A 5,067-nucleotide genomic window follows, 5' to 3' on the forward strand; every position below is an offset into this window, starting at 1 on the left:
TGACCTCGAGACCTACATCATCTTTTCTTGAGCTGCAGTATCACCATAAGCTTTGAAAGAGTACCATGGTATGACTCAAAAGAAGTAACTCAATTTCTTCTCTGGTGGCTTGGGGTGACAGTGAGAAGGTTTGCAGGCAGCAATAGCAGGAGAGATGAGGAAAAGACCAGAGACCTGACCCCAACGGCTGGCAGGATAGATTCTGGGAGATCTACATCTGGCTACCAAGGTTAGAGTTGTTTGTTTAATAAGACTGGGTCTCACTTTGTAGCCTGGGCTAACCTGGAACCCTCTCAGTAATTCTGCTACTGCTTCCCAAGTGCTGGAATTACGGTCATACGCCACCACACCTGGCTGGATTTATTTTTATATAAAGAAAATAAAAAGGACTGCTCGCTGTTTGGCAAGTCCAACATCAAAGCACTAATCTCCCATGAGGGCCTGCTTACTGTGTTATTGTCGTGCCCCCCCCCCACTGCCCAGTGTGTGTGTGTGTGTGTGTGTGTGCGCGCGCGACTGTGTGTGTGCGCGCGCGCACATCCGTGCACAGTGGTAGACTGTAGTTCTTTCTGGATTTTGCTTTATGGAAGTCCTCAGATAAGTGTTTAAAAGCAGTCACGTGGGGCGCTCCCAGAGCCCTCTAAACTAATTGGCCTGTGACGCTGCTTTGATGTTTCTATGTTCGGTTAATGAGTATCCCATGGTAAAGGAGGGCATGACTCACTGGCATGAGAAACAGATGCCCCTTGCAGGGGAAGATGGATGGTGCCTTGCTTCAATCAGGAGAAATGTTCTTGACCCCGGAGTAACAAGAATTGAACACGTACACTAGAAAAGTACAAAGACTCTAGAAAGTGTCAGTGTGGGGTTGGCGGTGAAACTCATAGAGCATATATTTAGCATGTTTAGGGTCCGAGTTACACCTGGCACCACACACAGAGCAAAGAATGCAGCAAGTCTAGGTCCGTGCTTCTTAGAAGGAGGTGTTTACACAGCTCACTGGAAAATTATAAAATTCAGATTCTGACTCTGAAGATCTCAGAAACTGCCATAGACTATTCCCAAAAGGTTACGAAGTGTTGGGATGCTGCTGGTCTACAGAGTGGCAAAGGCCTACATGGCTAAGTTGTAACACTGTGTTCACATCCTCATATACATTTCAAGAATGGAACAAGAGGAGCCTCAAGCCTGTCAAACCCTAGGGTTCCAGGGGCAGGGATGACATTGTTAGCTGACTAGATTAAGGCTGGGCAAGGGCTGAGGAAATGCAGCTTTCTGTCTGTAGGGCATTTCCACAGGGGACTGCCATATGGGAGACTGACTTGGTGTGGGGTGTGGGTTCTGCCCTTAATGGTACCTTCCAACAGGGCCCAGCTTGTATAAAATAGAGAAGCCAGATGAAGACTGTGGCTATAAGCCACTTTCCTTCTGAGTAGCACGTCCATGCTGCCGTCATCATCTGACATACTCGAAATTCTTCAGCCTTAAAAGTTAGACTTAATACCTGGTACTCTCCAGGGAACTTCCAGACTTTCAGTTTCCAGATTGGGGCTGCTGAGGCATCCAGCTTCCTGAACTGGGAAGCCACTGGGTTCTCTGCTTCTCTAGCATGCAGTTGGCCATTGCCGAACTGCACCAACTACATCATCTCCCTCCCATCTCCCCTCCTTTCCCTTCCCTTTCCTTCCCTTTTCCTCTTTTCTTCCCCTCCTCCTTCCCTTACCTCTCTCTCAGTTCTATCCTCTTAGATAACCCTAATTCTTTTTTGGGGGGGGTGTCAAAACAGGGTTTCTCTGTGTAGTCCTGCTGTCCTGGAACTCTCACTGTAGACCAGGCTGGTCTTGAACTTAAAAAGACCCACCTGTCTCCGCCTCCTGACTGCCGGAATTAAAGATGTGTGCCACCACTTCCTGGCAGAGAATTCAAATTCTTTCTCTCACCTCACAGTCTGAAATCAAAAACACTTTTTTACTTTAATTAGTTATCATGTGTGCCAACACTGCTTGTGCATTCATTGATGTCAGAGGACAACCTGTGGGAGGCAGGTCTCTCAATCCACCGCATGAGTTCCCTAGATCAAACTCAGCTTGGTGACAAGCAGCTGTACCCACTAAGCCATTCAGAGGTCCATGGTTTAAATCCTGATATAACCAAAACTTTTGTAGACAGATCTTTTCTTCCCATCCACCAGTTTCCAAATAACCAACACGGAGACTTAATATGAATTACAAATGCTTGACCAATACCTCAGGCTTGTTACTATCTAACTCTTAATATTTAAATTAACTTATATTTCTTATCTACCCTCTGGCTCATGGCTTGTTACCGTATTTTCTACATGTCTAGCTTCTTCTGTGTCTGCTAGCATCTCCCCTGACTCCGTCCTTCTTTATCCCAGCATCCTTAGTTTGGTTGTCCCACCTATACTTCCTGCCTGGCTACCAGCCTGTCAGCTTTTTATTACACCAATTCGAGAGACAAATATTTACAGTGTACAAAATGATTATTCCACAGCAAACTTTATTTATTAAAATGTTCTCTGTAAAATTGTGAAAATTAGGGGTGGGGAAGGGAAACAGTGAAAGTCAAGATTGGTTCCCAGGTCTTCATTGCTGTATTATTTCTGTAAGCTATCACCATAAATACAGTGGTTTAAAATAATATGAATGTATGAGCATAAAATTCTGCATTTCAAAAATTTAACCCAGATCACACCAGGCTAAAACTGAGAAGTTGGGAAAGCTGTTTTGCTTCCTTGGTTTGCTGTATGTGAAGGCCTCCTGTAGGTGGACTTTTCTTTCCTACCCACCAGTTTCCAAATAGCCAACATAGACAGTTAATATTAATTATAAATGCTTGGCCAATAGCTCAGGGTTATTACTAACTAGCTCTTGCAACTTAAATTAATCCATTTCTGTTGATCTATGTATTAACAGGGGGCTTTACCTGTCCTCCAGCATGTCTTGCTCCCTCTGCATCTCCTGGAAACTCTTCTAACTCTGCCCTTCTTCTTCCCAGCATTCTCCAAGTCTGGCTTTCCTGCCCAGTCTCTCCTGTCCAGCTATAGGCCAGTCAGCTCTTTACTAACCAGTGAGAGTAAGACATACTTACAGTAAAGATTGTTCCACAGCACCTTCTATCTTCAAAGTCAGTAGTGATATCTGGTGTGGTGTTGGCACACACCTGTCATCCCATATTCTGGAAGCTAAGGCAATAGGATCAGGAGTTTGAGGCTATGGAGCAAGACCCTATCTCCAAAAATGAAAACAACCAGTGCCAATCACTACCGCCACAAATCCATTGTATTAATTACTTTTCTATTGTTGTAATAAAACATCACTACCAAGGCAACTTATAGAACTGTGTTAGTTTGAATGTAACCGGCCCCCATAAGCTCATAAGGAGTGGCACTATTTGGAAGTGTGGCTTTGTTGGAGTAGGTATGGCCTTGTTGGAGGAAGTGTGTCACTGTGGAGGTGGGCTTTGAGGTCTCATATATGCTCAAGCACACCCAGTGTTTCAGACCACTTCCTGTTGCCTGCTGGTCAAGTTGTAGGAATCTCAGCTCCTTCACTAGCACCATGTCTGTCTGTACACCACCTTGTTGCACCATGATGATAATGGACTAAACCTCTTGAAAAGGTAAAGCACCCCAGCTAAATGTTTTTCCTTTATAAGAGTTGCTGTGGTCATGGTGTCTCTTCACAGAAATAGCAATCCTAACTAAGGCAAGAAGAAAAGGTTTATTTGGGTATGGTTCCAGAACAATTAGAGACCATCACCATCATGGTATTGATGTGTGGTACCAGGAAGGCAAACGACTGGAGCAGCAAGCTGAGAATCACATGTTTAAGGGCAAGCAGGAGACAGAGAGCAAACTAGGAATGGATCAAGTCTTTTAACACCTCAAAGCTGGTTTTCAATGGCATACTTTCTGCAATGAGGTCACACCTCCTAACCTATTCAAATAATACCATCAACTGGGGATCAAGTGCTCAAATGCCAGACACTATGAAGGACATCTCATTCAAACCACAGCCACCAGCCTTAACTACACTTGTCTGGTAATCACAGGTCATGGGGATTATGACATTGAAACTTTTAGGGCCATTATTTTTCCTGTACACCTGTAACAATGTACATATTATCTATATGATAATATTTAATATTGATTTGTATTTTATTTGTCAATATTATCTTTGGTGTTCTAGAGAGGGTCTCATGTAGCTGAGGATGATGAACTTCTGATCCTCACTAAATGCTCAATTATAAGCATGCCCCATCACTCCTAGTTTTTTCCTGTGTTGGAAATCAAACCCAGGGATTCTTATAAACTAGGCAAGTGCTCTCCTAAGGTAGCCCCTCATGAGGTTATTCTAATTTTGTTTTATGCAAATTGAGTTTTATACGTGTATCTTCCTTTTCAAAAGATATAAAAGGCGATAAGAGATGTCAGTAGGACAGTCTTAGGGTGAAGCTTATAATCAGTGTGTGTATGTGTATGTGTGTGTGTGTGTGTGTGTGTGTGTGCATATGCGTGTGTGTGTATGTAAGCCAGATATCAACCTCAAGTTTCTTTCTCAGGTGCCACCTATTGTGTTTTGTTGAGACAAGGCCTCTTAGTGGGTTGGAACTCCCAAGGCTAGACTGTTTGGTCATTGAGCCCCATGGATCCACCTCCTCTGTGCTAGGATCCAGGCCCTCTTCTGATAAGACAAGCCCTTGATAGATTGTCATCTCCTCAGCTCTCTGGCGGGTTTCTTTGTTCTGCATTACTCAGGTTCACAATATCAAATTTGTCTTCCTCACCATTGTTATGATTTATGGCGTTATGACCCTGGCCAGTTCCTCTGCTGGTGTGCAGGACCACAGTGGGTGGAAGACAGACAGATACACCATGCAGAGAGAGTTTGGGTATAGAGTTTATTTAGTGGGTATTGGGGAGGGTATAAGAGTAAGCGGGTCATGGAGGGAAGAGAGAAAGGGAAAGAGAGATAGAGGGACAGAGAAAGAGAGGAAAGAGGAAGAGGGAAGAGAGAAGAAGAGGCTGCCTCTTCAGAAGAAGGA

At 44.1% G+C, this 5,067-nt stretch overlaps 1 long non-coding RNA gene across 1 annotated transcript; it reads right to left on the reverse strand.

The window, feature by feature from the left end:
* Positions 1–2,500: 2,500 nt before the first annotated feature.
* On the reverse strand, positions 2,501–3,550 carry LOC125393438 (uncharacterized). The gene is made up of 2 exons (XR_007229807.3): positions 3,112–3,550; positions 2,501–2,623 (listed from the first exon to the last, which is right to left on the reverse strand). It is a non-coding gene; the product is annotated as an uncharacterized LOC125393438 (long non-coding RNA).
* Between the last annotated feature and the right edge of the window lie 1,517 nt (positions 3,551–5,067).

The sequence above is a fragment of the Myodes glareolus genome, chromosome 4 (assembly GCF_982192425.1).
Source record: "Myodes glareolus chromosome 4, mMyoGla1.1, whole genome shotgun sequence".
Classification (NCBI taxonomy): domain Eukaryota; kingdom Metazoa; phylum Chordata; class Mammalia; order Rodentia; family Cricetidae; genus Myodes; species Myodes glareolus.